General features: G+C 44.0%; 1 pseudogene; it reads left to right on the top strand.

The window, feature by feature from the left end:
- Positions 1–4421: 4421 nt before the first annotated feature.
- Positions 4422–9305, top strand: part of LOC108704137 — a 34329-nt pseudogene continuing 29445 nt past the window's right edge.

Below are 9305 nucleotides of genomic sequence, written 5' to 3'. Positions count from 1 at the left end.
TATGCGGTGATTGGCCAATTGTGTCAATCATAGGGAATCCTGCCTGGTTTTCCTAATTTCGAAAACCAGGCAGGAAGTTTTGACAGCCCTTCAAAATACCCGGCTGTCGTGATCAAAACCGGACAGGTGGAAACGCTGCATTGCATGAACTTTACAGCATACATGTCCTGTTTGCAGATGTCAATGTTACTGATGTGCACTCACGTGCACTTGAGCGTCGCTGGCGCAAATCCCGTTCAGAATCAGACTTTTGGAGCTACAAATCTGCCCTGCGCTCCTTTAACACCAGCCTCTTCCAAGCCAAACAAACATTGTTACATAGTTACATAGTTAAATTGGGTTGAAAAAAGACAAAGTCCATCAAGTTCAACCCCTCCAAATGAAAACCCAGCATCCATACACACACCCCTCCCTACTTTTAATTAAAATTCTATATACCCATACCTATACTAACTATAGAGTTTAGTATCACAATAGCCTTTGATATTATGTCTGTCCAAAAAATCATCCAAGCCATTCTTAAAGGCATTAACTGAATCAGCCATCACAACATCACCCGGCAGTGCATTCCACAACCTCACTGTCCTGACTGTGAAGAACCCTCTACGTTGCTTCAAATGAAAGTTCTTTTCTTCTAGTCTAAAGGGGTGGCCTCTGGTACGGTGATCCACTTTATGGGTAAAAAGGTCCCCTGCCATTTGTCTATAATGTCCTCTAATGTACTTGTAAAGTGTAATCATGTCCCCTCGCAAGCGCCTTTTTTCCAGAGAAAACAACCCCAACCTTGACAGTCTACCCTCATAATTTAAGTCTTCCGTCCCTCTAACCAATTTAGTTGCACGTCTCTGAACTCTCTCCAGCTCATTTATATCCCTCTTAAGGACTGGAGTCCAAAACTGAACTGCATACTCCAAATGAGGCCTTACCAGGGACCTATAAAGAGGCATAATTATGTTTTCATCCCTTGAGTTAATGCCCTTTCTTATGCAAGACAGAACTTTATTTGCTTTAGTAGCCACAGAATGACACTTCCCAGAATTAGACAACGTGTTATCTACAAAGACCCCTAGATCCTTTTCATTTAAGGAAACTCCCAACACATTGCCATTTAGTGTATAACTTGCATTTATATTATTTTTGCCAAAGTGCATAACCTTGCATTTATCAACATTGAACCTCATTTTCCAGTTTGCTGCCCAGTTTTCCAGTTTAGACAAATCACTTTGCAAAGTGGCAGCATCCTGCATGGAACCTATAGTTCTGCACAATTTAGTATCATCTGCAAAAATAGAAACAGTACTTTCAATGCCCACCCCCAGGTCATTAATAAACAAGTTGAAAAGCAAGGGACCTAGTACAGAGCCCTGCGGTACTCCACTAACAACACTGGTCCAATTAGAAAATGTTCCATTTACCACCACTCTTTGTAGTCTATCTTTTAGCCAGTTCTCTATCCAGGTACAAATACTACTAAGAAACATACTTTACTTCACTCATTAACTCCCTTTCTAAAAAACCAGCACAACTTTTCTCCACCTTTAACACTCTCCTTTCCCCTTCTCCACCCCCTCCATGCACACCTGTCTCTGCTCAAGATATTGCTGAGCACTTCAAAAACAAAATTGACACTATCAGAAGGGACATTACACTACTCAACCCCCCTAGACTTCCCCCACCCTCCCTCCACACTCCCCAGTCTCTCCTGTGCTCCTTCACCCCTGTCACTGATGAGGAAGTCTCAAAGCTTCTGGCCTCTTCTCACCTTATCACCTACCCGCTTGATCCAATTCCCTCAAAACTTCTCCGCAATACCAATCCTTGTCTAATCAAAGCCTTAACTCACCTATTTAATCTTTCGCTCTCAACTGGACTGTTTCCTTCTCAACTAAAACATGCTCTTGTCACCCCCATTCTGAAAAAAACCCTCTCTTGATCCCTCCAATCTTGACAACCTCCGACCTATCTCTCTGCTACCTTTCATCTCTAAACTACTTGAGCGCCTAGTCTACAACCGACTTACCTCATTCCTCTCTGACAATAACCTGCTGGACCCCCTACAATCTGGTTTTAAGCCACAACACTCCACGGAAACTGCCCTGACTCGACTAACTAATGACCTCTTAACCGCTAAAGCCAACAATCATTTCTCACTACTAATACTGCTTGATCTCTCAGCCGCATTTGACACTGTAGATCACCCCTCTCCTCCTCCAGTCCCTCCAGTCGCTTGGCCTTCGTGACACAGCCCTGTCCTGGTTCTCTTCTTACATCACCAATCGTTCCTTCAGTGTCTCCTACAATGGAGTATCATCTTCTCCCCTACCTCTTTCTGTTGGAGTTCCTCAAGGCTCTGTCCTGGGACCATTACTATTCTCCCTCTATACTTCCTCCCTTGGCAAATTAATAAATTCGTATGGTTTTCACTACCACCTCTATGCTGACGATACTCAGATCTATCTCTCATCTCCCGATCTCAACCCAGAACTCCTAACTCGCGTCTCCTCCTGCCTGTCCGCTATCTCTACCTGGATGTCGCAACGCTACCTTAAATTAAACCTCTCTAAAACTGAAATGGTTATCTTTCCTCCAACTAACACCAGTAGCATCCCTGAAGTATCCATCATAGTTAACAATTCCACTATCACCCCCTCTCCCCAGGCCCGGTGCCTTGGGGTTATCCTAGATTCTACCCTGTCATTCACTCCTCATATCCAGTCACTTATTAAATCATGTCACTTCCACCTAAGGAACATATCTAAAATACGATCATTTATCACCCAAGACGCTGCCAAAATTCTTATTCACTCTCTCATCATATCGCGTCTAGACTACTGTAACTCTCTTTTAATTGGCCTCCCCCTCCAGAGACTGTCACCTCTCCAGTCCATAATGAACACTGCTGCGAGGCTCATACACCTCAGCAACCGCTCCTCCTCTGCCTCGCCATTCTGTCAATCCCTGCACTGGCTTCCGTTACCTTTCAGAATCAAATTCAAATTAATGACACTGACTTTCAAAGCACTTCACAACTCTGCTCCACCCTACATCTCTGAACTCATCTCTATATACTCACCCACTCGCTTACTTCGCTCCTCTACTGACCTGCTACTCAACTCTTCTCTCATTACCTCCTCACATGCTCGCATTCAAGACTTTGCAAGGGCTGCACCCCTCCTCTGGAACGCTCTTCCACGGTCTGTCTGACTTTCTCCCAACCTTTCTGCTTTCAAAAAATCTCTGAAAACGTACTTCTTTCGAGAAGCCTACCCTCACTCTGCTTAACTACCAAACGCAACACGACATACAATACCACATTTCTCACCCACTTAATTCGATCTTGCCCACGCCCACATCCTGTGTATTACTCCCTTCCCTTTAGACTGTATGCCTATGCATAGGGCCTTCCTCACCTCTTTGTACCTGTATTGATTGTGATGTTTGTTACTCCATATATTCTATATATGTAATTCATGTGATGTAGTTGTATAATCACATTTACTTTACAGTGCTACGCAATATGTTGGCGCTATATAAATACATGTTAATAATAAATAATAAATGTGTCGGAAGGAAAATGGGCGCCTGTGGAAAGCTGCTATTTGTTTTAGGAAAATGTGATGGCGCTGGCAAATGGAGAGGGTATATGCAGTACAACTGATGTGGCTTGCGTGGGGAAGATACGTCCAACTTATATACATGGTAGGAAATGTAGGCTTTACATGTCCTTTAAGATTTCTCTGACTACTGCAGCGTGGGCCTGATTGCTCTGGAGGATAAGTAGACCCCTACAGAGTGGTTGCTGTTGGGGCATGAGGAGTTTGAGGCTGGGGCAGTGCAGGCCTGATGGGTGAATGCAGCTAGGGGACTGGGGGTGTAATAACCCTTGGACTAGCGCCCGTTGCCAAGTCTGATACTGGGCATGGGAGTAAACTAGAAGGGGGGCTGTGGATAATGCAGTTTAGGGGCCTCACATCTCTTCAAGCCTGATCCCTCTCATCCCCCTCTCCCATTTCTTAGTCCCATCAGTTTTGGACAATACTGGCCAATGTAGAATGAGTACTGAACCAGTCTCAATGTATGAAATATTAACTCCCAGCACCACCAGTCACATTCCCTTGGCTGCTGGGAGTTTGATAAAAGTTGCTGCCAGACAACTCAGCTCTCCGCACACACGGGTCCATTGTTTAATGTGACGGTGCAACAAGGTTCTACATTGCTGGCCCGGGAAATTAAGATTTCCCAAGGTACTGGCGGGACAAACTACTACACACACATAGGAAGCCCACCCAGACAGCGCGCTGGATTAATAAATAGCTGGAAGGCGGGCCCGCCTCTCCAGACGATAATTGGCCGCACTCTTTTGTGGGCGGCCCGTGTGCCCCTCTCTCTTGCTAAGGGACAAGGGCTGAGCCTCTGATGATGTTGGCGGTGGGCCGATGACTGGGCGGAGTTTTTGGATGGTGACGGGATCGGTAGGCGGGACCTGGAGGGTTCGGAAAGAGGCGAGCTCTTTAGTGGTGCCAGATGAAGGGTCCTGTCCCCTCCGTCTCTCTGCGCTGCATGCCGGGAGCTGCTGCTCACCCACTGACCCCCCTGAGCGCATTCATGGGGGCAAAGGATTTCAAGCGGTGAGTATTGGGTGGGTTCATCTCATTGAAGTACTGCCAGCCTTTGTCTGCCACTGCCCTGCTAAAGCTCCATTCATGCAATGGCACTGATCATTTTTGGCTGGTACCCCATTCTCGGGCTCATTTCCTCACCTTTCTATCATTTCTGGGGTCAACTTCCCTTTGCTTGGGGTCTCATTGGCTTTCTTGACATCTCGGTGGGGTCTGTTTTTATTTTTCCTGGGGTTTGTGTTTCTCCCCTTTCTTAGGGGTCTATGTCCCTCTCATTGGGCTCTTTGTTCTTCCCCTTTTATGGGGCCTCTGTGCCTTCCTTTTGCTGGGGTCTCTGTTCTGTCTCTCTTCATACTGTTGTCTCTTTCTCTCCCCATGCTCTGGGCTGTCTCTATATATACAGTGGTTTCTTTTTCTCCCCCTTTTCTTGAGGTTTCTTCCTTTCTACTGTGGTATTGTATCCCCCTTTTCCTGTGTTTCCAATTCCCTGGGGGATTTGTCTCTTGTGTCTCTTTCTTTTCCTTTAAATCTTAGTCCCTTTTGTTCATTTGGGACTCTTGTGACTCTTTCCCAGGGGTCTTTGCACCTCATATGCATTGGGTGTCACAGTTCATCTTTGCTTGTGGGGTTCCTCAGTGCAAATCCATCTAAACCTGCATGGGTGCATCAGAGCCTTCTGCTTTTCCTGTTTGGTTTCTCATTGACTTAGTATAATTTTGTGTTATCCTCATCATCATCATCTTCTGCATGGGTGCCACTGTGTTGTTTTTAGAAACGCATGACTACTCTCTTCTCCTGTGTGGCATCTTAGCAGCCTTGATTTTCTTCCCCATTTTGCCGTCTTACAGTCTCATTGAGCCCTGCAATTCTCACCCTGATTGACATCTTACAACTTTGCAATTCCATAGAGCATCTGGTCACATCTTCCAGCCTAGTGTATCCCAATGTATCCCAGTCCTGCTCTTCTTCCCTATGTAGGGTCTGAGAACTGTTGACATTACCTTTGGGGATACCTTGCTTTTCACCTTATGAAAAGGCACATTGCAATCTTGTTACATTCTAAGAGTTTGTCTCATTTGTTTACCGGTTGAATGTAAATGTTAAGTGGACATAAACCAAAAATTAAAAGTTTGCCTAATTAAAAGATAATGTAATTCTAAGCAGCTTTCCAATAGATGGTCACTTCTATTTCCAGTGGTTTCTAAAGTCATTTCTGAATACAATTGCTATTGAAAGTAGCACCTGTCTGTCCTTTTCTGTTTTTTGCCTGCCCTGATGGTATTGACTTTTGAAACAATGTAGCAGAAGTCAGAGCTCTGCAAAGCAACATGGAAGGTTATTACTGCAACACAGTTCCAAGAGAGAACCAGCGGTGAAAAACCTGCTGTTCAAACCCATTGAACATTTTTAATTAGAATTAAATTTTTTGTTGTTGTGGGTATACATCCACTTTAAATGTATCATTCCACTATAGTTTATCTCATTCAGACTAGGACTGTTTTTGAAATGTTTATACATTTGCTTAAGTTTGTCGATGTCACAATAAGGGCCGTTATTTTTAAAGGTTGTCTAATTGTGGCCATGGTGCAAATTTATGAATTAGGTATATATAGTGGCAGTTAGAAGGAAATGGTAAAATAATGAGGTTCACACTTGGTGGAGTGGAATTTGTGCTTATTGGGGTACTGGCATACTGTAAGTGGATGTTCTGTAGCCACAGCTTAGGGTCTAGTTTGGTAGACCTATTATTATTATTAATTATTATTAACATTTATTTATATAAGCGCCAGCATATTTCGCAGCGCTGTAAAGTAAATGTGTTTATACAACTAAATCACATTAATTACATACATAGAGCATATGGAGTTACATACATCACTACCAATACCAGTACAAAAGATGAGGAAGGCCCTGTGCAAAGGAGCTTACAATCTAAAGGGAAGGGAATAAGACACAAGGTGTGGGAGTGGGCAAGATCAGAATTGAGTGGGTGAGAGATATGGTACTGTATGTGGTATTGCATTTGATAGTTAAGCAGAGTGAGGGTAGGCTTCTCTAAAGAAGTGTGTTTTAAGAGATCTTTTGAAAGCAGAAAGGTTGGGAGAAAGTCGGACAAACTGTGGGAGAGAGTTCCAGAGGAGTGGTGCGGCCCTTGCAAAGTCTTGAATGCGAGCGTCTGAGGAGGTAATGAGAGAAGAGTTGCGTAGCAGGTCAGTAAAGGAGCGTAGCAAGCGGTTGGTTGAGTATATAGAAATGAGATCAGAGATGTAGGGTTGGGCAGAGTTATGAAGTTCTTCGAATTCCAGGGTCATTCATTTGAATTTTATTCTGAAAGGTAGCGGAAGCCAGTGTAGGGATTGGCAGACTGGCATGGCAGAGGAGGAGCAGTTGCTCAGGTTTATGAGCCTCGCGGCAGTGTTCATAATGGACTTGCAAAGTGACAGTCTCTGGAGGGGAGAGGCCATGTATACCAGCAGGAATCTGCAATAAACCTGCCTTTTATACCGGAGTGCCCTCCTCTGTTGGTTTTGAGACGTATATTGGCAATGGGGACGCTGCGAACAGAGCACCCGGCCACGTGGCAGCAGTTTGGGGCAGTGGGTTTGGAGCCGGCCCTTCCATGTGTGTGGAGTTCTGGAGGAGAAGGCCAATTAAAAGAGAGTTACAGTAGTCTAGACGTGATATGACGAGAGAGTGAATAATAATTTTGGCAGCATCTTTGGTGATAAATGATTGTATTTTGGATATGTTCCTTAGGTGGAAGTGACATGATTTAATAAGTGACTGGATACGAGGAGTGAAGGACAGGGCAGAATCTAGGATAACCCCAAGGCACCGGGCCTGGGGAGATGGGGTGAAAGTGGAATTGTTAGCTATGATGTATACTTCCGGGATGTTAATGGTGTTAGTTGGAGGGAAGAGAACCATTTCCGTTTTAGAGAGGTTTAATTTAAGGTTACGTTGCGACATCCAAGTAGAGATAGGAGTTCTGGGTTGAAATCAGGAGAGGAGAGATAGATCTGAGTGTCATCACTCATCAGCATAGATTTGGTAGTGGCAACCATACGACTTGATTAAATTGCCGAGGGAGGAAGTATAGAGGGACAATAATAAGGGGCCCAGGACAGAGCCTTGAGGAACCCCAACAGAAAGAGGAAGGGAAGAAGATGCTACTCCATTACAGGAGACACTGAAGGAACGATTAGTGAGGTAAGAAGAGAACCAGGACAGGGCCATGTCACAAAGGCCAAGTGAATGGAAGGACTGGAGAAGAAGAGGATGGTCTACAGTGTCAAATGCAGTGGAGAGATCAATTAGTATTAGTAGTGAGAAGTGATTGTTGGCTTTAGCTGTTAAAAGGTTGTTAGTCGGGTTAGGGCAGTTTCAGGGAATGTTGTTGCTTAAAACCAGATTGTAGGGGGTCCAGTAGGTTATTGTCAGAGAGGAATGAAGTTAGTCTGTTGTAGGCGCTCAAGTAGTTTAAAGATGAAGGTTGTAGAGAGATAGGCTGGAGGTTATCAAGATTGGAGATTATCCCCAGTCATGTGACTTGTGCTCTGATAAACTTCAATCACTCTTTACGGCTGTACTGCAAGTTGGAGTGATATCACCCCCCCCAGCAGCCTAACAACAGAACAATGGGAAAGTACTGAGATAGCAGCTCGCTAACACATGATAACAGCTCCCTGGAAGATCTAAGAACAGCACTTAATAGTAAAAGCCAAGTCCCACTGAGACTGATTCAGTTACATTAAGTAGGAGAAATAACAGCCTGCCAGAAAGTAGTTCCATCCTAAAGCGCAGGCACAAGTCACATGACTGGGGCAGCTGGGAAGCTGACAAAATATCTAGCCCCATGTCAGATTTCAAAATTGAATATAAAAAAATCTGTTTGCTCTTTTGAGAAATTGATTTCAGTGCAGAATTCTGCTGGAGCAGCACTATTAACTGATGTGTTTTGAAAAAAACATGTTTTTCCATGAAAGTATCCCTTTAAGTAGCAGAGCTACTGTGTTCAACTTTGAAAAAGAGCAAATATTTCAGGTTGGAAGCACCATAGCACTTGAGGATCAGATCAGCATTTCTGTGTGTGGCTGGACCACATTTCCAGATGCCTGTTAATTTCTCAATAACCTTTAGCACACTTGGAACACCAAAACCTGCTGCAGAATTCTGCTTGTGACGTATGTAAGACGATTGAAAAGACTTCAGGCCAATTTCTTTATTTCCACATTGTGACTGTTTGCTTGGTTATTCCAGTGTTCTAGAATATTCAGGGTTTGTTGTGGCAGCATTCAAAAAATTACATTTTAGTTACAATTAACAAAAAATACAATCTCTCATCTAAGGGGGTCCTAGCACATAGGGGTACTGGCACATGGATGAGTTTAGGTTTTTGCCTGTAGCCTGAACATGCTGGATGAAAGCTTTTGTTCTAGTGTTTGTCAAGCAGTTCTCACCCCTTGTGCCATATGCATTCATCAGTTCCACAGTAATTGGTGGATTGCAGGTTGAGCACCCCTTGTGCCATATCCATACAGTTGTATTTTTACTGAGACTTTTTACAGGACAATGCTAGCACTTTTAGTTCCACAGTAATTGGTGGATTGCAGGTTGAGCACCACTTGAATAAAATACTTGTCAAAATTGCTTTAAGCAACATTGAACTCAAAACACATGTACTAT

The sequence above is a fragment of the Xenopus laevis genome, chromosome 9_10S, assembly GCF_017654675.1.
Source record: "Xenopus laevis strain J_2021 chromosome 9_10S, Xenopus_laevis_v10.1, whole genome shotgun sequence".
In the NCBI taxonomy this organism is placed as follows: Eukaryota; Metazoa; Chordata; class Amphibia; order Anura; family Pipidae; genus Xenopus; species Xenopus laevis.
Note: the sequence above shows the minus strand (reverse complement) of the source record. Positions and strands in the feature narration are given on the sequence as shown.